This window comes from Macrotis lagotis, chromosome 7 (genome assembly GCF_037893015.1).
Source record: "Macrotis lagotis isolate mMagLag1 chromosome 7, bilby.v1.9.chrom.fasta, whole genome shotgun sequence".
In the NCBI taxonomy this organism is placed as follows: Eukaryota; Metazoa; Chordata; class Mammalia; order Peramelemorphia; family Peramelidae; genus Macrotis; species Macrotis lagotis.
The window spans coordinates 220,203,596-220,231,589 of record NC_133664.1 but is presented as its reverse complement, the minus strand read 5'-3'; the positions used below and the strand labels follow the sequence as shown (position 1 = coordinate 220,231,589).

The following is a 27,994-nucleotide window of genomic DNA, read 5'->3' as shown; positions in this document are numbered from 1 at the left end:
AAATATTCTGAATCATAATATCAAAAATTTAGAACAGAAAAGGGATCTTAGATCCTAAATCTAAGATCTTAAGTCTAATCCAAGAAAGATGAGGAAACTGAGGCACAGAAAGATTTGAGATACTATTAATTGATGAAGAATGAATTGAGAAGAACTAGGAGAACAGCTCATATTGTGATTAGTAATTTATACCATGACAACAATATTATAAAGAAAAATCGTTTTTGGCCGCCATCTTTGCGCATCAAACTGAGTTCAGGAGCCAAAGCCAGGCTCCAGAGGGCCCAGGCCGGGGAGCCCCCCTGGCGGCAGACAGTTAGGCCGATGCCCCCTCCTTGATGGGGCACGGGTCTTCTGGGCCCGCGGAGGCCCTGCTGCCCCGGGCCAGGTGCTGTCAAGCAGGAGTGCGGACAGGTGGTGCCCCCGGTGGGGTAGGTAGCAGGACTCCTGGTGTCCGAGGAGGCTGAGTCTGGCCAGGCGGTACCATGCGGCGGTGAGGGCACTGCGGCCGAAGTGTCCTGATGTGGGGGGCCAACCACACAATCAGCAAGCTCAGCAGTGGCCCAGTCCCTGTCGTTTTAATGCCAGATGATTTCATAGGTAGATGAATCAATAAGGAGAACCTACCCAGACGTTTTAAATTTAAAGAGTACTGCTCCATGGTGTTCCGAAATCTCCGGGAGAGATTTGGAATTGATGATCAGGACTACCAGAACTCAGTGATACGCAGTTCCCTCATCAACAGTGACAGTCAGGGCAGATGTGGAACACGTTTCCTTACCACCTATGATCTTGCTTGGTCATCAAGGCTGGGTCAAGTGAGCATGTGGCAGAAATGCACAACATCCTAATGAAATAACACCAGTTCATAGTGGAATGTCATGGAAACACCCTTTTGCCCCAATTCCTGGGCATGTACCACCTGACTGTGGATGATGTGGAGACCTCCATGGTGGTCAGGAAGAATGTGTTTCAGTCACCGCCTGACTGTATGTGGGAAGTACAATCTCAAGGGCTCCACTGTCTCCAGAGAAGCAAGTGATAAAGAAAAGGCTAAGGATTTGCTGACCTTCAAAGACAATGATTTCCTCAATGAAGGACAGAAGTTGGAATGTGGGAGAGGAGAGTAAAAAAGAATTTCTTGGAAAAATTAAAACGGGATGTGGAGTTCCTGGCCCAGTTCAAAATCATGGATTATAGCCTTCTGGTGGGCATCTATGATGTGGACCAGGCAGAGCAGGAGGAGGTGGAGGATCGGGCAGAGGATGAGGAATGTGACAATGATGAGGTGGGCAGCAACCTGCTCTGCTCCTGCGGGACACCCCCTGACAGTCCTGGTAACCTCTTCAACTTCCCCCAATTCTTTGGCCCTGAGGAATTTGACCCATCTGTGGATGTTTATGCCACGAAGAGCCATGAAAATGCCCCCAAGAATGAGGTGTATTTTATAGCTATCATTGACATCCTCACACCCTATGACACCAAGAAAAAGCTGCACATGCTGCCAAAACAGTGAAACATGGGGTTGGGGCAGAAATTTCAGCAGTGAATCCTGAGCAGTACTCGAAGCCCTTCAATGAATTCATGTCCAATATCCTGACATAGTCATCTTATACCTGCACCCAGAACCAGAGTGCTGGGGTGGGATCTGGGAAGGAAAGAAGGAAAAACAGGTAGAAAGTTGAGGTGTGGGAAGAGGGGTGAACTTCAAAGGAGAGACGAAGAGCCTGCAACACTGTACAAGACACTGTAGCAGGGTGTGTAAGAGAGAGATTTGTGTGTGTGTGTGTGTGTGTGTGTGTGGTATGATAATTTTATGGGAATCTTCATCTTCTGTGCACCCTTGATTCCCACCACTTGACCCTGGTGGAAAAGTGGCTCTTTAATACTGAGATACCCAGAGGCTGGGCAGGGCTCTGTTGGGTTTATTTGGGTTTTGTTTTTTGCTTCAACATTGCTATTTATAATGTTGTGTGCAAGTCATCCTGTTCTCCCCTACCCCAACTTCCTTTTAATGGAAAAGCCCCAGTAGCCCTCCCTGCATGGGGGAGCCTTTTAGAGCTGACCACTATGACATCAGAAAGGAGAATGCCAGTAACTTCCTAACCTTTCAGGGGGTTTAGGTGGATGGATTATTTTTTTTAAACTAGGGTATCGAGTGTAGCTCTCCCCACTCCCTACCATGCATAGAAATTAAATTAAATTAAATTAAAAAATTTTTTTAAAAAACCCTGTTTTTGAAAGATTATGTATTCAGCTCATAGTGTGTCATCCACTTTCTGAAAGAGAAGTAATAGACAAAATCATAAGCTATTTCCTCTGGGTTACAGCTAGTAAATATCCAAATCCAAGATTTTTTAAACTGTTTAAAAATATAGATTTCACCACCCAGTTGCTTGGGTTCGAGTTTTGACACTGACCTATACTATCTTTGTGATTATTTATGACCTTTCACAAATTAATTAACTTCTCAGTAACCCAGGCAGTCTTGTTCTGCATAACAGATAAGTCATCATTATGTAGGTTGAGTGTTCCAATTGTCTATTTAAAGGAATTTCTACCATTGAGAGTTCTTCATACCACAAATACAAATTCAGATTTCTATTACTTATTACCACCACTTTCCAAATGTAAAAAAGTCCTAAAGTCACAAAGATAAAATAATGCCACTTCCTGGTTTCTGACTGGTCAAGAGATCAAAGCAGTAAGCTCTTATACAAATTGAGAAGATGGTAAGTGCAAAAAAAGAAAATCAAGCAGCAGAATGTTTTAAAGAGGAGGGAAATCTTTTCCACCTTGGTTAAGAACTTCCATTGATTAAGGAAAATATCCTTCTGAAAGAAGAATATTTTTATAGGACAAATAGAATTAGGATTATTCAGAAAGTCTCAGTTTTGAGAGGTCAAAGTAAGAACCAAATACAATCAGTCTTGTTTAACTTTGTTTTCAGTATATCAAAAGGAATGCTGAGTAGAGAATATGAAGCTGTATGAAAAATCGAACTATTGAACTCCTATTAAATGTCCAATATATAGTAGGTGTTTAGCATACAACAGTTGGTTAAATAGTGCCTATTTTCAACTGAATCTTAGCTTAATTGAGTCTGAGTACCCAATTGGGACCCTATGGGTTCCCAAGTCCCTGCAAGGACAAAACTATTTTCATTGTTGATCAATAGAAGTTGATATAATGGACGCACTTAAACAAAAGGGTTTTTGCAAGGCAAACCAGGGTTAAAGTGGCTTGCCCAAGGCCACACAGCTAGGTAATTATTAAGTGTCTGAACTCAGGTACTCCTGACTCCAAGGCTGGTGCTTTATCCACTATGCCACCTAGCCGCCCCTAAACAAAAGTTCTTTATAGAGTTTTCTGTAATTTTTTTTAGGTTTTTGTAAGGCAAATGGGGCTAAGTAGCTTGCCCAAGGCCACACAGCTAGGTAAGTGTCTGAGACCGGATTTGAACCCAGGTACTCCTGACTCCAGGGCCGGTGCTCTTATCCACTACACCACCTAGCTGCCCCTCATCCAGTCTATTGTGGGGGAAAGTTTATTAGTTGAGCTGGACAGAAATAACTGATTCTCATTCCACCATATTGACTTACATCTGGTTTTGTATTATTTGAATAATCTTAAAAGAAGAGTAACAAGAGAGAGGGTAACCCTAAGGTGGGAATGGAAAAATAAAGTGAAAGAAAATTACCTTAAATATTGGGAAGCAAAGGTATTCTTTAAGTCTGTGAAAAAAAAGGGGGAATCAGCAGAAGGCAGTTTAAAGGTGAGATTAGTTCCAATCAAAATAAATAAAAAATAAATAAATGAATAAGGATGCAAAAATACAAAAAAGTTTGAGGTTGCAATGAATATAATGGTGCCCAGCCCTGGAAATATTGGACAAATTATCAAATGTGATAGAATACTACTATGCTTCAAGAAGTGATGAAAAATGGGCAGGCAGCTGGGTGGCACTGGCCCTGGAGTCAGGAGGACATGAGTTCAAATATGACCTCAGACACTTAATACTTGCCTTAATTATGTGACCTTGGGCAAGTCACTTAACCCCAATTGCCTTAAATTAAAAAAAATGTTTATTAAATTTTAAAAAATTAATGAAATTAAAAAAAAATGATGAAGTAAATAGTTTGTAAGACTGTTGATCTGAGAGAATGACATGAACAGAACCAGGAAAATATTCTATTCAATGGATTTGGTATGCACACTTAAAAAAAGAATTAGGAAAAACAACATTTTTAAAAAACAAACATCAAGGCCCTGGAGTCAAGAGTACCTGGGTTCAAATCTGGCCTCAGACACTTAATAATTAACTAGCTGTGTGACCTTGGGCAAGCCCCTTAACCCCATTTGCCTTGCAAAATCATAAAAAATAAAAAATAAAAAAAATAAAGGAAACTGAATTACCAAGGAAAGTGAAATAAAAAACAATAAGGAGCATTTTTGCCAAATTATATAATCTATAAAATTGACATCTAAATGAAATGGATGAATATTTTCAAAAGTATAAATTGCTCAGATTAACAGAAGAGGAAATAGATTATTTAAATAATTTTAATTTAGTAAAAGAAATTGAACAAGCCCATAAAGGAGCTTCCTAAAAGTCCTGGGCCTTTAGGGTATAACTGGGACATAGATTTGCAAGTGAATTCTTCCAGACATTTAAATAACAATTCTGTTGCTAAGTAAATTGTGGAAAAAATAGGTTAAGAATGATTCCCATTTCCTTCTATGATACAAATATGGTTTTGATGCCCAAATTAGAGAGAGCCAAAACAGAAAGAAAACTATAGACCAGTTTCCTTAATGAATATTGATGCAAAAAATTTAAATAAACTGTTACTTTAGGAAGTTACAGCTATATTCAGAGATTCATCCATTATGACCATGCTGAATTTATGCTAGCAATTCAAGGCTTTTTTTGATATTAGGAAAAATGTAAGCATAATTGACCATAATACTACAAAGACATCAAAAATTACTATTTCAAGAGATAATGTTTTTTAGAAAAAGTGTTTTGAATTTTTCTAATTACTTGTAAATTTTGAGTTGCAATTTTCTCCCTGTTTCTCCTCTCTCTCCCTTGAGAAGGCATGTAATTTCATATAGATTATAAATGTTCAGACATGCAAAACATTTCCATCTTGCAGAAGAAAACATAAAGAAGAAAAATTAATAAAGTTAAACTGAGCTTGATCTATATTAGACCTCATCAGTTCTTTCTGTGGGTGTATATAGCATTTTTCAAAATAATTCTTTCAGAATTATTTTGGATCCTTGAATTGTTGATAATCTCTTAGACATTCACAGTAGATTTATAGGGGGTCTGCATTGCTGTTACTGTGCAATGTTCTGGTTGTGCTCACCTCACATTGTATGCATTCATGTAAATCTAACCAAGTTTTTCTGAAATCCTATATATTTACTACTCATCAATTTTTATAGTACAATATAATATTCCATCATATCATATACCACAGCCTGTTAATCCCTTTACTAACTGGCAGATATCTCTTCTGTTTTAGTTATTTTTCATTTCTAAAAGCACTTCTATAAATAAATCTCTTTGGGATACAGGTCTAAAATTGTAATATTGATGGGTCAGAGGATATGTTACAATTTTGTAACCATTTGGGTATGGTTCCAAATGGCTATTGAGAATGGTTGGATCAGTTCACAACACCACCAGCAATGTTTTGATTTTTCCAAATCCCCTCCTAAATTTGTCATTTTCCATTTTTGTCATATTAGCCTGTTATATAAGTATGAGATGAAACTTGAGTTATTTTAATTTGCATTTCTCTAATCTATAATTGTTTTTTTTTAAGGATTTTGCAAGGCAAATGGGGTTAAGTGGCTTGCCCAAGGCCACACAGCTAGGTAATTATTATCTGAACTCAGGGACTCCTGACTCCAGGGTTGGTGTTCTATCCACTGCGCCACCTAGCCCCCCCTAATCTATAATTATTTATTGCATTTTTCAGATGACTATAAATACCTTTGATTTCTTCTTCTGAAAACTACCAATTCATATTCTTTGATCATTTTTATATTGGAGAAAGAAAATGCTTTTGACAAAGTACAGTACCCATTCCTGTTAAAAAGGACTATAAACCACAGGAATAAACCAAGCTTTTCTTTTCCTTTTTTTTTTCTTGCAAAGCAGTGGGGTTAAGTGACTTGCCCAAGGTAATGCAGCTAGGTAATTTTTAAGTGTTTGAGGTCAAATTTGAACTCAGGTCCTCCTGACTCCAGAGCTGTGCTCTATCCACTGCCCCCACCTAGCTGCCCCCAAGCTTTTCTTAAAATTTCAAGTGGTAGCTGCTTAAATCCAAAAGCATGTATTTATTACCTTCCAAGGGAGTGACCTAGAAACTATATTATGATGAAATAAGGATCTCACTTATTGCCTTTACTATTCAATATCATACTAAAATGCTAGCTATAACAATAAGACAAGAAAAAGAATTTGAAGGAATTAGCATAAGCAACAAGGAAACAAAGGCCACTTTTTGTGGATTTACCTTGAGATTCAACTAAAAACTTTTTATTGAAGTTGTTATATCCTAAATGTAGGATATAAAGCATTACTTAAAGAGAGTATAAAATACTTGGATCTACTTGCAAAAACACTACCATAAGAAGCAGCTTATTTAGGATGATCTCCTTAGCAAATGGGGAAGTTACTAGGGACAAAATTTCACTTTCTCCTTTTGGCTCCTTTCAGCTCAACCTGGAACCAAATTCTTTATTGGAGAGGAAGGAGAGAGCTTAGCTGCATGCTTTTGGACACTGAGCTAGAATGGGGCTGGAGACAGGGGCATATGGACCAGACTATTCTGGTTTTCTGAGCTGAGTAACTAAAGTTCCAGCAATCTCTCCCTTGGTTTTTTAGAGAATGACCAAGGTAAAGAAGTTTATAGCAGCCTGGTATTCCAATACATTGCTTTCAACTGCCATCTAACACAGTAGAAGGTAAGATAAAGGTTTAAAAATGTTTTAGCTATAAGAATTTTATTTGCTGTACAGTATTTATGGTACTGTAAATTACATATATTATGAAAAGTAAACATTGCCTGAAATCAAGGTTTTGTTTTGTTATATAGGTGTTGGCATAAAAGATTACAGTACTCTAGTGAGAAAAAGGTTTGGCATATAACCAATTTTATTTTATTTACTGCATTTTAAGGGTTATTTTATGGTTACTATGTTAGAAAATGTGCGTATTATCCAAATTAATATTATTGTTCAAAGAATCCTAATCCCCTATTTCCCAGATTAAAGGCAAATCTAAATAATTGGAGAAATACCATTTTCTTATTATTAGTAAGCTAAAGCTGATAAAATAAAAACAACAGTACTACAGAAATTAATTTATTTAATCAGTGCCATGCCAAACTACCTAAAAGAACCAGAAAAAAAATAGCAATAGAATTCATCTGGAGCAAGAAAAGGTCTAAAAATATCAAGGGAGTCAATGAAAATAAATGGAAAGTCCCCCTAGCAGTACCTGATCTTAACTTATACTACAAAGCTGTAGTCATGAACACTGTTTATTCCTAGATACAGAATAGAGTGATCTATGGAACAAATGAGATACACAGTTTTCAAATGAAAAAAGCAACTTAATGTTTGAAGAATCTAAAGATGCCAGTTTTGGGGGTTAAAATTACTTAACAAAAACTGAGAAAGCTGGAAAAGTATGGAAAACTAAGCATAGCCCAACATCACAAACTATATATTCCAAGATAAGGTTAATCTGAATGCATGACTTAGACTTAAAAGATAATAAAAACAAATTGGAGGAACATAGCAGTTATTACTTGTCAGATCTATGGTTAGAAGAGTTCATGACCAAACAAAAGATATAGAGGTTAACAGAAAACAAGAAAGGTTACTATAATCAAAGGACAGCTAGGGGTTCCAGACCTGGAGTCAGGAAAACTCATTTTCCTGAGTTCTTGTCTGACCTCATGGCCATACTTGCTAGCGACCCTGGATGAGTTGCTTAACTCTATTTTCCTCAATTCTTCATCTGTGAAAAATGAACCAGAAAAGGAAATGGTAAACCACTCTTTGCCAAGACAACTCCAGTGGGGTCACAAAGAGTTAGTGAAACTGAAAACTGACTCAGCACAGAAACAAAACCAGTGTATCTAAAATAAGAAAAGGACAACACTTTGGGGAAAATCATTGTAGCAAGTTTCTCTGATAAGGTCTCATATCTTAAATATATAGGCAACTAAGTAAAATTTACAAAAATAAGAGACCTTAACTGATCCAAAGATATGAATAGGAAGTTTTCAGACAAAACTCCAATTTATAAATAACCATACAGAAATATTCTAAATCATTGATAATCACAGAAATGCAAACAGGACAGAAAAGGAAAATAATAGCCAAATGATATGTGGGAAAAAGAGGTACACTAATCCATTGTCAGTACGTCGGTGAAATAGCCTTAACCATTCTGTAATGCAATTTGAATGTGTGCTATAAGGGTCAGTAAACCATACACACACACACACACACACACACACACACACACCCCTTTTAACTCAACAATAACACTACTAGGGTTATAGACCAAAGAAATCATAAAAAGAGGGAAAGGATTCATATAAACCAAACTATTTAGAGCCATTTTTTCTTGTGGTTAACAAAAATAAGAAATAAAAGAGTATATCCATCAATTGAGAATGGCTGTAGAAATTATGGTATATGAATGTAATGGGTTGTGTTTTAAGAAATAGTAATGGCAATAGTTTAAGGAAAAATATGGGAAGATTTGTATGAACTTATTCAGAAGTAAATGAGCAGAAGCAGAAAAATTTAAAAATCACAGTTTAGTATACAGGGTGTATGTGCATGTGTGTGTGTAAGGTTGTGTGTGTGTCCCTGCTCCCATTCTTTTTAGTATGATGTTTTTAGCCATGTTATCAAACACAGCATGAAGGTCAGCTCCCATACTGATGGCAAAGTCTTCAACTTGAAAAGGCTACAAGCCGAGACCAAAGTGGAGGGAATGTTAGTGCATGATCTTCTGTTTGCAGATGATTGTGCACTCAATGCAGTCTCTGAAGCTGAGATGCAACAAAGTATGGATCAAGTCTTTGCTGTTTGTGCTCTTTTGGTTTAACAATTAACGCCAAGAAAACACAGGTGCTTCATCAGCCTGCACCACACCATCCACATGTGAAACCATTGATTACAGCAAGTGAAGAAGTTTTGAGTACTGTGGACAACTTAATTTACCTTGACATTGTCCTTTCCAAGGAGGTACACATTGATAATGAAGCTGACACACTCATTGCCAGAGCCAGCTCAGTATTTGGGAAAGCTCTGAAAGAAAGTGTGGGAGAGAAGAGGGATTAGACTGACCACCAAACTGAAGATCTAGAGAGCCATTGTGCATACCTCATTGCTATATGCTTGTGAAACCAGGAGAGTCTACCAGCACCATGTCAGGAAACTGAATCACTTCCATTTAAATTGTCTTAGGAAGATTCTGAAGATCACCTGGCAGGAGAAGATACCAGACACTGAGGTCCTTTCTCAAACTAAACAGCCTAGCATTCCATCATTACTATAGAGAGTGCTACTACAATGGGCTAGACATGATGTTAGAATGCCTTGCCAAAAGGACTATTTTATGGAGAACTCACACAGGGCAAGAGCTCATAAGGTCAGAAGAAGTGAGACCCTGAAGGTCTCATTGAAAAACTTGATAATTGATTGTACAGCATGGAAGACACTGGCACAGGACATGCATGGCATGACCTCATCAGTTAGGAAGGCAGAATTGAAACAGTTCAAAGGAAATGTGACACATGTATGTTTAGAGAACCCACTCCATGTGTTCACATGAACTAATTTATGCCTAACCTGTAGTAGAGCATTCTGAGCTCGTATTGTTCTGATCAGCCACGGACACCCTGTAATTTGTCTCAAACGTAGTGATGTCATTTTGGTCTTCTTGGGTAACAAAGAATAGGAACCAACTAATCGGTGTTATGTACTGTACCTACAACCTGGCTAATGAGAAGTTTGTTTTCCCTGACTATGAAGATTGATAATAGGCTTTATTCTTGCCTTCTCATTGGGTGGGAGAGAGGGCATAGAAGATGGGGAGAATTTTGATGCAAAAAAAAAGGGAGGGGATCTGGGAACAACATAAAAGGTATGTACTAATTTGACAAATTCATGAGTTAAGACAGGCAAGTAACAGGTGAGTTACTTGTTTTCCTGAGGACATTGTTCACTTATAATATGTGCATTCCCTCAGTATGTCTAAATGTATGATACTCAGAATTTCCAAAATATGATAGGTAATGACAGTTTTTATATTTCTGAAATAAGTTTTTTGGGGGAAAAGTGACAATCACTCTTAGACCTTTTGTCTAATTAGAATCCACCTATAACTCATGTTGACAGGAATCAGAAAAAACACCTATTATCTTCACATTCCAATGTAAGAAATTCATTCTCCTTTAGTTCTGTATCCCTAAATGTTTGTGATTACCTTTTCATGTTTCTTTTAACTCTAATGTTTTAACTCTAAGCTTCTTCTGCACATTGATGCTGTTTTCATCAGGAATGATTAGAAAATTCTCCATTTCATTAAAGCAACAACTGGGTGGTATAGTGTGTGCTGGTCTTGGAATCAGGAGAATCTGAATTCAAATCCAGCCTCAGACACTTAGTAGCTGTTTGGTGCTGGGCAAATCATTTAATCCTCAGTTTAATTGACTTGGAGAGGGAAATGGCAAAATATTACAGTGTTCTTTTCCCAGAAAAACCCAAATAGGCTCACAGAGAGTTCAGTATAAATGAAGAAATGAACAGATATGGCATTGAAAGATCCACTTTTTATACTTAGTATTTTTGAGTAAGTTATTCTTGAATCTAAGCCTAATTCCTTTACTTTCTAGACTATCATTTTTCTAGCCTATTCTCTCCTTTATAGTGGTGGCTGCTAAATCATATGTATTCCTTACTGTGTCGTCTTAGTACTTTAATTCCTTCTTCCTAGCTATTTTCATAATCTTTAGTTTGACCTGTAAGTTCAGGATCTTCCCATATTATTCTCGGGTGTTTACATTTGGGATTCACCAATTTGCCCCCCCTAAGCAATCCTTTTTTGTGTCCCATTTTACCATATTCATTTAGACTTCATCCTTCTTGATCACATTAGCCCTGGAACTGACCTCATCATCACCCTCTGCTCCTATGGTCCCTCTGGGTGGAGAGTTCCTCTTCTGTTCATTTCCCACTCAAGCTGTACTCATTTGGTATAGGAGCTGTGTTAGAGAATCCATTTCCCTCTCCTATCCCAATTATCAGCTATTCCCCCTCCTCCTTTAGTCTCCTTTAAAAGGTAGTTTGTCTTTCTCTATTAGTATGTAAACTTCTTGAGGGCAGGAACTGTCTTTTTTTTTTGGCAAGGCAGTGGGGTTAAGTGACTTGCCTAGGGGTCACACAGCTAGGTAATTATTAAGTGTCTGAGGACACATTTGAACTCAGGTCCTCCTGACTTAAGAGCCAGTGCTCTATCCATTGTACTGCCTAGCTGCCCCGGAACTGTCTTTTTTAAAATTGTAACTGTCTTTCATTTGGTCTTGATTTTCAGTTCTTTTTTCATTCTTTTTCTAGGTCATATCTTTTTGTTAGGCTGTACCTTACATTTTCCTCCATTTTTGTCAGTCTTTTTGGCTTTTTAATTAAAATTTCTTGTTGTTTCAAGGAGTTAATGGCTTCTTTTTTGAGCCTTTCTAACTTTTAGGGATGTTGCTTGGGTAAGGATGTATACCTTATGTTAATCCAACCTCTTAATCCCCTTTTAAATTCTTTATAACATAATTTTTTTTATTTTCCTATTTTTTCTAACACTCATTTATGAAAGTATTTTCAACTGTGTATATAGCTTTATCTCTTCCTGAAATTCTAATTGAATCTATTCCCAAGCTGTCTTTTTCTTTGCAACTTTGCTTAGAGATGTTTTGGAGACAATTTCTTCTGGATTTGTACTTCTGAGCATTTCTCTCACAATGATAATCTTTTGTGGCAGGATTCTTTTCTCTTTTGCTACACTCCTTCTAGCCCACTTCCTGGCTTCAAATTCGATGTTATTTCAGATACCAATTCTACACCCTTCTCTTATTGATGATTTCTTAAAGCTTGGAGTGTTTTGTTATTCTAGACCCTTGGGAATAGGTCCAGACAAAGTCCTTCCAGAAGTGGTTTGATTCAGGGATAAGTCTGATCACTGTATCCCTGGCCTTACCTCCCCTAGTTCCCCACCTATTCTTGGACTGTGCCTTGGTTGACTACTGCTGAGCTCAGTCACTGTTACCCAGCTGGGAAGCTGTGCTGATTCAGAAGGACAGAATTGCAGGCTCTTTTTGGTCTGAGATTCCTCCATAGAGAATGGTCCTGAAGCTCTGCTCTGCTCCCAGGATCTGAGCCAGGGCTGCTGCTGACTGTTGCTGGCACTGCTTGCTCCTGAGCTTGCTTTCTCTATAGTGATCTGCCTAGGATCTGAGATCACGCCTGTCTAGCTGTCCCAGACCCAGGTGCCAAACTCATTCTGCTTCAGATTTGTGATCTGAACTTGAGTAACAAGGGACAAAGGCCCCAGTTGAGACCTCCATGTACTGCGGTGCTTCTGAGACTGTTTACTCCCTGGGTCCCTGTGTCTCTTAAGCCAACGGGGGGGCTGGAAAAATGACACACTGTTTTTTTTTTTAAACCTTGAATTTCTCCATGAAGATTTGATCCTGGTGTATTTTAAAATTCTGTTTGGAGGAATTGAGGTGGGAGTGAGTGCTAGGTCAGGAGCTAGTTGTACTTCCTCCTACTTCGTCATCTTAGCTCTTCATGAAATGTATTCCTAGCTTGACTTTGGTAATTCTTTATTCAAACTTAAGCTTTATGAATTGTTTGATTCAGTGAGTAGTTATTAAGACCTACAATGGGTTCAGTCCTGTGCTAGAGGTACAGAAATATAAATGAATGTAGTTCTCTCAAGGACCTTCCTTTCTACTGAAGTAAAATTCATATGTACACAAGGGGATACTAACAAACAATTGGGGATAAATGGGGAGAACTCCTTGTTTAATGGAATTAGATGTTTATTATTTAATATGTACTTAAGAGTGTTTTGATACTATAAACATAAAGTGGTGAGATTCTGAAGATCACTTCTCTGTAGATACTCCAAATATGAATGATAAATGATAAAATGATAAATGGAGCTGAAAGAAGCTTGCTTAGACAGAGGAGTTGTCAGTCAGCTATGTAAGAGCCAGAAGTGTCTCTCAGAGGTAACAATAACTTAGTAGTCTGCCAAGTGAGACAGAATTAGGGTCATTTCCCCTCAGAGATAATATATTACATGCAATATCATGCAATACTGTTTACCTGGAAAGAGCGCTAGATTTGGAGTGCTCTACCTCTTAATACCTGTGAGACTTTGGACAAGTTAATTAACCTCTCTGGGTCTCAGTTTCTTCACCTGAAAAATGAAAAATGAGGGAATTGGATAGCTAGCCTTTTAAGGTTTCTTTAATATCTAAATCCATAATCCCCCATAATCATATCAATCCTTAGCTTCACGTAGGAAGTAAGGCTTGAATGCAGCCAAGGATTTGAAGAGGCATTCCAGAATCTGCCTTGGGGTGAGAATTGCACTGTTTTGTTATGTTTGGGGAACAGGAACATTTGCATGAGAGAGGGAGAATTGTAGATCTTAAAGTCTGGGGGGGAAATGGCTTGGTTTTGGCTGTGAAGGTCATTCAATTACAGGAATTTTCATTTTATTGTAGAAGCAATAGAGAAAAACTGATCCTTCTTGCTTGATATGGTTATACCTTCCTTTTGGTAATGTCAACTTGGCAGCCATGTAGAGAATGGATTGGAGAGCTGAGAGACTTGGCTGCTAAGACACCAATCATGAGGCTGTTGCTGTGTTTTGGGTGAGGGCCTTTTTACCAGAATCTGGTGGGGAGAGTAAAGAGAAACTTTATGCTTCTAAGCACCCCAGCCTCTCCTCTTCCCCCAAGAAAGAAGTGCCAAATAAGTTTATTAAATAGATTAGCCTATTCTTCTGTCTTGACTATCATGAAACTGGCCTAATGATTATTATACATTTATCTTCAGACTGGAATGGCATTTCTTGAAAAGGGAAAGAAACCGACACCTCTTCTCCCTGCCCCCCCCCCAAAAAAAAAAAAAACCTCCATCAGGTTTGGAAACAGTTCTTAAAATGCCGGCGCTATGCTGGCCGGAGTTTGTTGGCTGGTGAGCTCTCTTGTAAGTCCCAACTGGGGAAGTCCTCTGGGTCCAATATCAATTCTGTGCAAGGAGAGAGGCTGTATAAATAGCTGGCTCACACACTGGAGAAGAGGGGAGGGAGTGTTGGGCCCCAGCTGTGAACTCCTCTTGTTTTTGTTTTAAGGTAATTAATGTTCCCTTGAATTAAGCCAGGATATGGGCTCCTGTTTTTGTGACTTTCAATTCAAGTCTTACTTGGGCTGAACTGGGGGTGGGGAATGTAGTTTGTATTTCCTGCCTTCCCAATTGAATAAGGTAATGTGAGACCTCTGTTGTTTTAAGCTTGGACTTGAGGCAAGAGAATGGGTTGATGAAGGAAACTGAAATGTTTTCCCTCATTATGTCTAGTAGTAAAACTGGCTTTAAAAAAACTGGTTCAGTCAAACTTTGAAACTCCCTTATCACTATTCTAACGTCCTGAGGTTGGAAAGAGGACAGATTTTTGCTTTTTCCCAGTGTTTCCGAGTTGTATAATTTCTAAGGTGGGCTTCTCTGTTTTCCTCCAGTTCTCCCATCTCCCTCATCCCCCCTTCCCCCACTTGCCTCCTAAATTAGATACATTCCCCCTGTGCTCCCAGACGTCTCCATCTCCTTGTCCCCTGACAGAGCAATCATTTATCAAGTTGTTTCACGCGTTGTCGGGGAGGGGGGCCCCAGGGGCTGGAGTTTGTTTCGTCCCTTTGTTGGAGCTCCACAGGATTGTCCAGCTTAGTCTCCAGCCAACTGCTGAGAGTTGCTGGACTCTGGGAGCAAATGTTAAAGGGGCCGCCTTTCATCTACCAGAGGTTGCTGCTGCAGCAGCCACCTTTTATTTGGTTGCCAGTTTGTTGGAGGGGCGTATGCCCAGATATACATGTTTGTCATTGCAGTGGCATTTATTTTTTTCATGATAGAACTTCCATTGAAACTTTTGAAAATAGATATACTACTCTGTTTCATTGTTTGATATCTATCTCCCTGTTCTTAGCACTTTTCCTGCCTGCTCATTTCCTCCATCCCTACCTTCCTTCACCTCAAGTCCAATTTGGTAATGAGAAGGAAAGGCCCTTTTCCTGACTCATTTTATGGTATATATTTTGACATACACAAAATGGTGTACTCTATTTGCCATCAGCAAAAGTGAGTTTGAATTTTCTAGTAATGAAATTCAAAAGGTGATTTGTTTATTTTACTTTTCCTTCAATTTAGGATTCTTAGCATTTTGAGATTTGAACCAGAAAGATCTATAAAGTACAACCCTAGACTTTCACAGAACTTAAATTTACAAAGAAGAAAACAGATCCAAAGAGATTGTAACCTATTCAAGATCATGCCATTATTCAAGACAGAAATCCTAAGATTATTTTTTAGCTCATGTTGCTTTTTTTAATGCTAAATTTTGTCTATGTGAATGCATATCGACATAGTCAATTTTCAGTGCAGAAAATATCCTTATATGTGTCTATTCAGAGAGCATACTTTTCTGAACTATTTATTCCGTCTCTCTCTCTCTCAATCTCTCAAACTAGTGGGGTTAAGTGGCTTGCCCAAGGCCACACAGCTAGGTAATTATTAAGTGTCTGAGGCCAAATTTGAACCCAGGCACTCCTGACTCTAGGGTGGGTGTTCCATCCACTGCCACCACCTAGCCGCCCCATCCAGTCTCTTAAAAAACTGTTTTTAGGTCACTTTGTATGATACTCATGTTTAATATTCATCATAAGCTTTGAGATCCTTGGCTTAAAGTTTTGAAAGTTCTGAAATATTTCACTAATAAGGTGAACACTGAACACTTAAGTGCCATCATGAATATTTCTCTATCCATTTGTATTGAATTAGAAATTAAGATGTTGCTACTTAGGTTGATTTTGTTTCAAGATTGGAACAGAAGATAGGAAGGATGGGATAGATAGTAGTGAACCCAGGGGCTTGTGAATTTGGACTCAACAGTCTTCCTCAAATGACTTGAAGAATTTAGATTTAAGTTTCTCTTTAAAATATTTGGTATCCCCAAGCCAAATCTATCTTGCATTTGGAATGAGATTTTAACATTTATAAATGTGTTTGCGGTGGTTTATTTTGATCACTTGATTTTTAGGACTGAATGAGTCAATTTTCACACTTACTGAACTTTGATGGGGATTAAATTTCCCTGTTGTGCTCCATGAATGCAGATCACAGCCCTTCTATGACCTACCTGAGCAGTTTCACACTCACATGTTATAACCTGTAACATTATCCATTAGCCAGTTATGCTGTTTGAGCTTCTCTTTACCTAACAGTAATGGTTTGTTGTGGGGCAGCTAGGTGGATAGAGCAGCTAGCCCTGGAGTCAAGAAAACCTGAGTTCAAATCCAACCTCAGACACTTAAAATTTACTTAGCTTGTGACCTTGGGTACTTAACCCCATTGCCTTGGGGGAAAAAATAATGATAATGATGACTTGCTGATCAGCTTATATTCTGTGTCTTCCAAAATATATTTACATCCCTTTTCATCATCCATGATCTAGGTTCTTCCATCTTAGTCAAAAAACAATTTTTTTTTTAATTTTAGGCAATGGGGTTAAGTGACTTGGCCAGGGTCACACAACTAGGCAATTATTAAGTGTCTGAGGCTGGATCTGAATTCAGGTCCCACCTGACTCCAGGGCCAGTGCTCACTGTGCCACTTAGCTGCTGGCCCCCCTGCACAAAAAAAAAAATTGTTAAACATTTCCTTTACCAGGCCCTCTGTTAAGTGCTTTGGTTTCAAAGAATGGTTAAAAAATAGTCCCTACCCTCAAAAAATTCACATTGTAATGGGATAGACTACATGTAAATAGACTACAAAAGTAAATGAGAGGCACTAGTAGTAGGAGGGGACTTGGAAAAGCCTTTCTGCAGAAGATGGGATTTAAGCTGAAACTTGAAGGAAACTGCCAGGGAAACTTAGGAGGAGGTAAAAAGAGGGACAGCTATGCAAAGGTGTGGTGATGGGAGAAGCTGCAAGTAGACCAATGTAGAAGGAAGGATGGAAGACTTAAGAAGTCTGGAAAAGAGGTGGCTAGGTGGCGCAGTGGATAGAGCACCAGCCCTGGAGTCAGGAGTACCTGAGTTCAAATCCAGTCGGTCTCAGACACTTAATAATTACCTAGCCGTGTGTGGCCTTGGGCAAGTCACTTAACCCCATTGCCTTGCAAAAACTTAAAAAAAAAAGTCTGGAAAGGTAGGACTGAGGTAGAAAGGACCATTAAATTCCTGAAGACAATATTTGATCCTGGCTTACTGCACCCTTGATAGATCATCATCTGTATCCTTCCTAAACAAACCTCTCCACCAGCATAGTGTTCTGTCCCTTCTCTTTTCTCTGTACTTCTTAGTGACTTAGCAGCACTTAATGAGTTTAATTATCTGGACAGGTCACTCCCCCAAATTTATATATTCAGCCCTAACCTTACCAATGGGTGATTTGCTCAACGTGTTTCTTGGTTGTCCAATTGGCATCTGAAACTCATCTTTTCCCCAAATTTCCAGACTTCCCCTTCTATGGAACGGACCATTACTCCCTCCTTCAGTCATACAAGTTTGAAAACTCACTGCTACCTACAACTAATCACTAAATCTTGGGGGACCATAACATGAATCCTTCCCCTCGACCCTACATTCTTAGGCACCATCCTTGTCCAGATCTTTATCCTTTCTCCTCTTAATTGGTCACACTGCTTCTAGTCTTGTCCTCCTCTCCCACCCCACCCTTCACAGAAATGCCAGAATAATTTTCCTAAAGAAAAGTTCTCACCACATCATTCTTGCTCAGGTACTCTCAATGGTTCTCTACTTCTTCCAAAATAAAACACTCAACTCCTAACCCTGACAGTTTACATTATTCCTAGTCATGTACTATATATACAAGATAAATTCAAATACTAGATTTCCCTTAAATTCTCTACTTTATCCCCTGCCTCTCCTAGGCCTTTGTATAAATTCTAGCCCATCCATGCTTAAGAGCACAGATTACTTGCCATCCCTGATTGTTCCATTTCTTAATGTTTCCTTCCTTGTCAAATTACCTAGTATTTACTGATATTTGTCCTTATTTTATTTTCAGATACTACATAACACTTAAGATGGTGTTTGGGGGTGGTTTTTTTGGTTTGTTTGTATGTTTGATTTTTAGTCTCAGCATTTGGGCATAGCTGGCCATCAGTCAACCAATGTTTGTTAAACTGTGGAATGATATTAACATTCAGGTCTAGGATAGAAGTAGAGAACTTGGTGAAAAGCATTTTAATATTCACAGAAATCCATTTAAATGTAGTATTAGACAGGCCAGATGTAGTTTATTACTTCCATTTCCCTATACAGGTATCTCCACTTGATAAAATGTGTCAGGAATTAGGTTGTAAAGAGAATTTGTTTTTTTGTTTTGTTTTGTTTTGTTTTGTTTTTTAGGTTTTTGCAAAGCAAATGGGGTTAAGTGGCTTGCCCAAAGGCCACACGGCTAGGTAATTATTAAGTGTCTGAGACCGAATTTGAACCCAGGTACTCCTGACTCCAAGGCCGATCCTTTATCTACTACGCCACCTAACCGCCCCTGAGAATTTGTTAAATGAATCTTAGTTCCAGTTGATTTCCACCTTAAAATACGTTGAACATTCTATTGTTTTAAAAATATTGCTTTTCTTGTAGATAAAATCAAATTGCTTTTAAGTTGTATTTTTTTCCACTTCATATTTAAAGTAACTATTTACTGTTTTGTGTGTTTATGTAAGTTGGTTATCTCTTATAATCCAGTGCTTAATAGTGGCATGGATGTAACCTTGGGTTCTTGAAGATATGCCAGCCATGGAAAGATTTTGGCTACAGGTGTGGTCCTAGCAACAGACACTGACTTGTCTGTGAACCAGCCTGTGTAATGAAGAGAGTGGCTCATCACTAGTTGGATGGCCACTGGGTGATGAATTCTTTGCCCATGGCAACCCAGGAAACACAAATAAAAAATCCTCAGTACTGCATGGACCGCTTCTGCTTCCACAGTAACAGTGAAGTAGCAGAAAAGGGGGGCAGGGTGTTGTAAGAATCATACAGTTTTTAGACCTTTTGTAAACAATGATTTAACTTTTGATACTCCTAAGCTCTTTGCCCCCAAACCAACAAATTGATATACTACCAAAGAGATAGAACTACATTAGTATTGACATTCTCACTATAAATAAAAGCAAATCGCACAAAGAAGTTGCCTTTAAATGAAAGGACAGTTCACAGGTTCTCCTTAGATTTTCAAATAAAAATATTTTTAGAAGGCAATGAGAAACATAATTTCATGGGCACTTGATCATCTGAATATAAAATGGAAAATTCACTTTAAAGAGAATCATAGCACATATGCTAACATCTGTTTCAAAAAGTGAAATAACAGAAAAATTATACTATAAATTTGATAGAGACAAATCTGCTTTGGAAAACCAACTAAAATCATTGGTCCAAAAAAGGGTGATGGTATTAATAACTGTAATTTGTTTATTTAAGTAATTACCAGGGGTTAGGAAATACCAGTACAACAAGATTACAATATATTCAAACATAAAGGTAATGGGGGGGGTAATAACAGGATGATGGAATTTTGGCTGATAGCAAAGTAGGACTTAAGTTCAAGGTGATGGTTGTAATCCCTAGCAACTAAATTATATCAGAATTGTGATGTGGTTTTTTTTGTTTTTTTGTTTTTTAGGTTTTTGCTAGGCAGTGACTGGGTTAAGTGGCTTTCACAAGGCCACACAGCTAGGAAGTGTCTGAGACCAGATTTGAACCCAAGTACTCCTGACTCCAGGGCTGGTGCTCTATCTACTACGCCACCTAGCTTCCCCTGTGATAAGTTTTTGGTCATCTTAAAATGTCGAAAGCCCAGTCTCAAATGTTAGTTGAGTATGTGAAGTACAAAAAAAGATTCCCTTTTCTTTTTTTTCTGAGAATAAAACTTTAAATATAAATATATATATTATATATATACACATATATATGAAGTTTTTGTTTTTTTATAGAGGAAGGAGAAAGATAGAGGTGGAACACTTCTTATTTTTAGGTTAAATTGTGATAAAGGATTACATATAGTTACTATTTAAAATTTCTCAGAATGTACAAATACTGAAATAGGAAATTCTGGGGCTAAATACAAAATAAAACAAAATTCCTTATTAATATGAAAACTATATTGCTAAACAAGTGATAATCTCTGCTTTCATAAAACTTTGAAACCATACAACTGTTTGTCAAAGCTGGTCAACCAAACATTTGTTGACAATCTACTGTGTTCAGGTATTGGGCTATATCTGAAGATACAAAAGCAAATCACTCAAGAATTTATAATGAAGAAACAATTTGTACCTATAGTTATTAAAAACATATACAAATACCATGGAAACAATGTAAAGACTAACAGAATGCCTTCTGTGGGGGGTGGGGGAGGGAAGCAAGAATGGAAGAAAAATTGTAAAACTCAAAATAAATAAAATCTTTTTAAAAAGAGAGAGAAAGAGACCTCAGAGGTCAGTTAGAAAGAGACCTCAGAGGTCAGTTAGAAAGAGACCTCAGAGGTCAGTTATTTCAATCCCTATTTTTACATGAGGAAATTGTGGTTCAGGGAGGGCAAATACTTTTTCCAAGGTCATATAGAATTTGAGCACAAACCCACTAACTACTTTATCTTTCCACTGTATTACACTGCCTCTAGTTCCTTCCCCTAATCCCATTTAAAAACACACATATACAAAGTATATATAAAGTACAGAGTCACCTTGGAAGTAAAGGTACTTAGCATTTGTAGTTGGAGAGATCAGGAAAGGTTTCATGTAGTTTGCATTTGAGCTGAATCTTTCTAGATTTAAGTTTAGTAAGTTAATTTTAATATTGACCTACCTTTGTTCTGAAATTCTTCCTGTGCATTAAAAAATGTGTTTCAATGACTATTTTCTTTTTCTTGCACCTAGCTCTTCTTTCCTGTACACTCCACCCCCAAAAGAAAAATACAGTTTTATACATTTGTCCAGATAGATATGAGAAAAGGGAATTAAAAAAATAAGAACTGGGAGCCATTTGTACACCTAGCCACTGGGGAATTACTGTACAAATTGTGGGATATAAATGTAGGGAGAGAGGTAGCAAACTGGACAGTCAGTACTTTCTGAACCCTGAGAAGTTAAATCACTTACCTGTACACAAGACTGTCAAGCATCTGAGGTAGAGCATGAATTCAGATGTAATGGAATAATTTTATACCATAAGAAATAACAAAAAAGACAATTTCAGAAAATATACCTGGAAGACTTGTACTAATTGCTAGAGTGAAGTAAGACCCAGGAGAATAATTTATTATATAATAATAGCAACTTTGTTGAACTTTTGAAGTGATCAGTCTACTCTAACCTCTTCATTTTACAGATGAGGCAATCATCAAGGCCCCGGAAAGGTTCAGTTGCTCAGACCCCTAGAATTGTTGGTTTTTTCCAGTGAATTAAAAAAAGTCTGGTTAAAATCAGCAAGTCTATAAGGTCAGAGCTATTTTTTATAATAAAACATAGATATTTTAATTTCTAATGTGTAAATATAGGTAGATAACCCACATAAACATAAGCTCTTTAGGGAATTCTCAGTAATTTTTTAATGTAAAGGTTTAAAAACCACTGGACTAAATTGCTCATTTATATCAGAAATACTGAATCTTGTGCCATAGGTCTTGAGTTTGAATCCTAGCTGTACCCCTATTTTCACTTTGGGTTAGTAGTCTCATCTCTTTATTATACTATTCAAGGGTGAAATGAGGAATTTGGAATAGATGTTTTTTGGAGACTCTTCCTGTTTTACAGATTATAATGGTTTTGTTATAGCATGAACTTCTATAGACCACTTTTATTCACTTGTCCTAATCACTTATATTAAATTTACCTTCATCTATTTTGATTGTTACTTCACTTCTAAAAATACAGAAAGGCTGGTGATTTTGTGAATTTACTTTGTTATCTTGCTGAATTTATACTTGAAGCTCTTCTTGTTTTCTTTATAAATTGTAATAGTATGTGTAATTAGCAAACTAATATTTTCCTGCTTTTGGCCCATAGCCTTTTTCTTATTTCATAATAGTTTGCATTTTTTTTAAGTAGTTGCAAGGCAAATGGGGTTAAGTGGCTTGCCCAAGGCCACACAGCTAGGTAATTATTAAGTGTCTGACACCGGCTTTGAACCCAGTACCTGGCGGGTTGGTGCTTTATCCACTACGCCACCTAGCCGCCCTAGTTTGAATTTTCTAATACTCTATAGAATGATATGGTTCAAGTAGAAGAATACCTCATTTTACTCTTGAGCTTTTTGAGAAAATTTAAGTGGTGCACCGTTACTAATAGTTTTAGTTTTTGATTTAGATGAATGCTTTTTTGTGTGTTAATAAAGGGGTCATAAGGGCAGCTAGGTGGCCCAGTGGATAGAGCACTGGCCTTGGAGTCAGGAGTCCCTGAGTTCAAATTTGACCTCAGACACTTAATAATTACCTAGCTGTGTGACCTTGGGTAAATCACTTAACCCCATTGCCTTACCCAAAACAAACAAATAAATAAATAAAAGCGTCATACTGATGAATTTTTGATGCTTTTTCCACATGTGTGATGTGTTTAGTCAAAGACTTTTTCCACTGAAAAAGGAGCATCATTTCAGAGAACTTGAAATAGAGTACCTGTATCACCCTGGGCAAATCACTTAACCCCTCTGGACTTAAGGGACTTGGAGAAGATGACCAAAAAAGTCTTTTCCAGCTATTCTCAATTAGATTAATGATTAGGACATGAAAAATTACTCTAAATTATTAATGAAAAATGCTGATAAAAACAGTAGTGAGATATCTGTTCATATCTAACCTCACAAAAATGCTACTACTGGAGTTCTGAATTGGCAGAAATTATTCCCAGGAAAGTTTGGAAAATATGTAAGAATACTGTATATACTGTTAGATTTGTACCCAGGTATGTCATTAAAAGAAAGAAAAGTTTCTCAGTAGAACTGTTTGTACTAGCAAAAGATTAGAAAGAAAGTATGAGCAATTTGAGAATGGCTGACTAATTTTTGGTAGTAAATTCAATCCTTTGCCAGAATAGATATGTTTTGATCATATTTCTTCTTGGGTTCTCAGTACCCACTATATGTCCCCATTTAGAACTTAAAATTCCCTAGAGGACACACTTGAATTAATGAATAAGTGAAATGAATGAGAGATAAAGCATGTATTATGTGCTTAAGCACTGTGCTAAGTACTGGGAAAACAAATAGAATTTCAAAACAGTTCCTGCTAAGGAAGAACTCACATTTTAATTAGCTGAGGACACATATTTAGGAGAATTCTGCTGTAGTGCAGATCATGAGTCCTAAGAGTCCTGTTGTGCACACAGGTCTGATGGAAGTCTGAACTGGTTATGTAGATGATAAGGCTCAATGGATCTTCTAATTTGCTGAAAGAATTTTTGGTGCCTAGTTCCTCATCTAAGAGGTGTGATTGGCTATGCTTTTCCATTAGAGTAGTGTGGTGGACACTTTTCATGTATCAGAGAGATTATGGGTTAGGAGGAAGGCAGTGTGGTACCTTGGAAAAAATTTGCTTTCACAGGATCAGAGTCCTGGCTGTGCCACTGATTTACCTGTAAGACAGATCACTTATTCTCTCTAAGCATCGGTTTCCTTATCTGTTAAATGAGGTAGGTTGTACTAGACATACTTAGGATCCCATGAAGAGTTTTTCTAAGTGTGACTTGAATTAGGCTGCAAGAGGTTCATTTAAACTCTTATATTTTGTGACTTTGATAATCTAATGTTTGAATGCCTGGAAGATGTAGTTGGAGATAAAGATTAATAGTCTTTAAACTCTTTAACAGTGTAAAAAGCCTACTTGACCCCTGCAAACTGAAAAGTCTTTTTAAGCTCCCATAGCTTTGTAGCATTTTCCCCAACTTTACAACCAGAATTGAACTTTCTGCATGTAATACTAATAATGTCTTTCACATATTACTGAGTGATTTCCTCACAGTAGTCCTTTGACGTAGGTGATAGTATTTTGATGGGGAATGAGAACTTTCAGATTTGTAATTTCAAGATTATGTAGGGCAATTCCCTTTGCAGAAATTTCCTCCACTAACGAAGATAGGCAATAATTTATAGGCTTCCCTTAGTCTCCTCTCACTTCTGATTGGAGGGTTGGGGGGGGTGGCACCAAAGTCCTCCCTATGCCTGCTTTTATAGAGGGCAGAAACTGGACTCAGGTCACTCCATTTTGCATGGGGTTCCCTGCCTAGTATCAACTCTGAGGAACAAGTTGCTCCTTCCAGATAAGTTCACTTAGAAATTCCACCTCCCTCTTCGCCTTCTCCCCTTTCATTGGAGGAGGCTTGGAGATGGAGTGGCCAACTCCTCCCAGTGCCTTCCTCAAGAGAGGGCTGAAATGAATGCCTGTGTCACTCCCGCTTTGTATCTGCTGCTCTACCCAGTTGCTATTCTGCAGAACTAATAACCCATTGTAGTCCTCACCTCTTTACTGCCTTCTTTTTTGTGAGTGTCACCTTCTTTAGACGATAAACTCTTCATTGAGGTATTTCTTTGCATTCCCAGTGGGTGACAGAAGGGCTGGAAAAAGGGAGAACATTTAGAACTCAAAAAAAATTTTTTTTTAAATAATTGTTTTTCCCCAGGTACATTTTTTTTTTTGTAAATAACAAAAAATAGGTTGCTTCAATCAGCATTTACACTAGGCTGACTTCTTGGCATATAATAGGCACTTAATAAATGTTTATTAGATTGGATAGTCTAATTCTCATTGAAGGCAGCTAGGTGATTCCTGGCTAGAATCAGGAAATCAGAAGACCTGAGTTTAAATTCTGCTTCAGACTCTTAGAAGTATGAGCCTAGAGAAAACACTTTTACCATAAGCCACTAGAGAATAACTATGCTAAACCACTTGCAAAGATAATCCTCATGAACAGTATTGGTGTACTGTGGTCCACAAGGTCATAAAGAATTGTACACAACTGAACAACAACATATTCAACATATTCTCATTGAAAGTAAGATTGGTGGTGTATTTAGTGATGGGACAGGTAAATTGAGGAGAGTTGAGAATTAAGAACAGCTACTTAAAGGCTTTAATCATGGAGGAGTAACAAGATAGACTTGGTAGAGGGGAGATTTAGAGGGAAAGAGACTGCTGAATAATGGCAGACTCTCTAAAAAGTTGTCATAAATATACATTTAAACTTAGAAGCAAAATGTTATTGCCAGTTTAAAACTTTTCCAAACGAAGTCACTGTGTTTTGAACCTTTTTTGTTAAACACATTAAAAATGTAATACCTTCTGATTATTTTGCAAGAATGACAGATTGATATATCAGGGAATTTGGAAATTTAGTCAAATTTCAACAAAATTCATTGCATTAATTGACTGAAAAATTGATATCTTGATTTTATTTTTTTAAATGTACTACTTCTTTCTCATGAATATGCTAGTTTATCTTTGTGAAGTATCTTTTTAAAAGTTGAAGTTTTGGTATGAACTTAACATAGTACAAGACTTTTGAGTCACAGTCATTAAATATACTAAACAAGGATTTTCAAATACAATGAAGCATTCAATTATATTGCTCTCTTAAGAGTTTAGTGAGAACAAAAAGGTTTATAAGAAACTATCTTTATCATCCCCTCAAAATTTGTTTTTGTATAAATTTTATAATATATGCATAGCTATTTGTACAGTAGTGAATGTAACTAAAAGGACAAGTCAATGTCCTTTTCACTCAGAAACAATTTTAACATATATATATATGTAAAAATTTACTGGTAAGAGTGTTATTGTTGAAAAAATTTGAAGATCACTCATCTAAATAGCTAATTTTGGCTCACTTAGCCCAAATAGCACTTCAGATAGTGTTCATGGTTGAGATTGAGTTGGCCCATGGAAAGATTGTTAAAAGAAGAAAATATATAGAAGGAAGGGGACTTCAATGATAGACTTTCAAGAGGAGAGTAAAAGAAGGAAAAACATCTAGGAATCAGAGATCAGGGAGAAGTAATAGGAAAAGGCTGTTTTCATCCCTTCCTCTTCTCCAACAGATGGAGATTAAATAAATCAGCAAACATGATTTATTGGTCATTTTTATGCTAGGCATTGTGCTAAGTGTTCCAAAAAATGGCAAAATCTGCCTTCAGAGAAATTGGAATTTGAGAAAAGAGGTGAAGATGAGGAAGGAAGAGCATCACTGAATTGCAGAATATGTATTAGGAGGTGAGTTGTAAAAAAAAACTGGCAAAGTTGGAAGGAGTTAAGACATTTACAACCTTAGAGAAGATTTTATTTTTGATCCTGAAGGTAAGAGAGAGCCATTGGAGTTATTGAAAGAGATTAGGTAAATCTTCAGAGAATGCATTGTAGAAAGACTTGAGTCAGGGACACCAATGACGTTGGCTATGGTGTTCTGGCTGCTAGAGGTGATGAGGACCTGGAGAATTGGGGGCTGGGAAGAGCAAAGATCTGTGTCTCTCAGCAGATTAAGCATCCATCAAACCTGTGACCCTGACTTCCTGTTCTCCTAAAGGCATAAAACCCCTTTTGGAGTAGGGACTGGTACCTGAGTAAAGTGCTGTGACTTTGTTGCTAAGATATCTGCAGGTTTTTCTATATTATGGCTGAGCAAGACTCCTGTTCACTCCTGAATGACTTAAGAGTCTCATTTTGTTCAATGATTGATTCTTTTTTTAATTAATTTTTATTAAAGATATTATTTGAGTTTTACAATTTTCCCCCCATCTTGCTCCCCTCCCCAGAAAGCACTCTGTCAGTCTTTACTTTAAAGTTTCCATGTTGTACCTTGATCCAAATTGGGTGTGATGAGAGAGAAATCATATCCTTAAAGAAGATCAGTTATACCTGAGTTCAGTTCTTCCTTCTGGCATATAACTCTGCAACCTTGAGCAATCATTTAATCTCAGTTCAAGGTAGTTCTCTGTACAGTTGAGTTTCAGAGAAGGTTCAGCCCCACAGGCACTGAGAGAGAGAATTGCTTATGAAATCTCAGATTCACTCTTTGTTTTATCTCTTTTGTTGTTTAGTGGCAGCTAGTTAGGGGATTGGGCCTAGAGCCAGGAGACCTAGTTCAGTTTTATCTTTAGACATTTTCTAGCTGTGTGACACAATAAATCACTCATTCTTTGCCTCAGTTCCCTCAGCTGTAAAATGAGATTAGTAGACATGTTGTAGGCATTAAATAAATGATTGATTCTCCATTGTTTGTAGTGTTATCTTACATGTATATTGGGGTTTTTTTTCCCACTCTGCAATGAATTACTCCATTCCAATCTTTTCTGAATAAGCTTTTATTTGTTTTCATCATTTTTAGGGAACAGTGATATTCATTACTTATTTATTCCATCATTCCTCAGTTGTTAAGCAGTTAATTAAAAGCATTTGCTGCAACAAATAATGCTGCTGTGAATATCTTTATATGTATGGTTTTTTACTTGTCAGTAATCACCTTAGGAAGAAGTGATTCCTGAGGTGATAATGAATTTTGATCAGTAAGTCAATGTGTATAAACAACTTAGTTTAGCTTGTTTTAAAATTCTCATTGTTTTTTCCATCCCTTTTCCTTCACCTGTGTGTGTGTATGTGTGTG

At 37.4% G+C, this 27,994-nt stretch overlaps 1 protein-coding gene and 1 pseudogene across 2 annotated transcripts in view; both read left to right on the top strand.

The window, feature by feature from the left end:
• Positions 1–27,994, top strand: part of CECR2 (CECR2 histone acetyl-lysine reader) — a 161,541-nt gene that overhangs the window by 49,931 nt on the left and 83,616 nt on the right. The gene's annotated exons all lie outside the window — the stretch shown is intronic.
• On the top strand, positions 379–27,994 carry LOC141493505 (phosphatidylinositol 5-phosphate 4-kinase type-2 beta pseudogene; annotated as a pseudogene).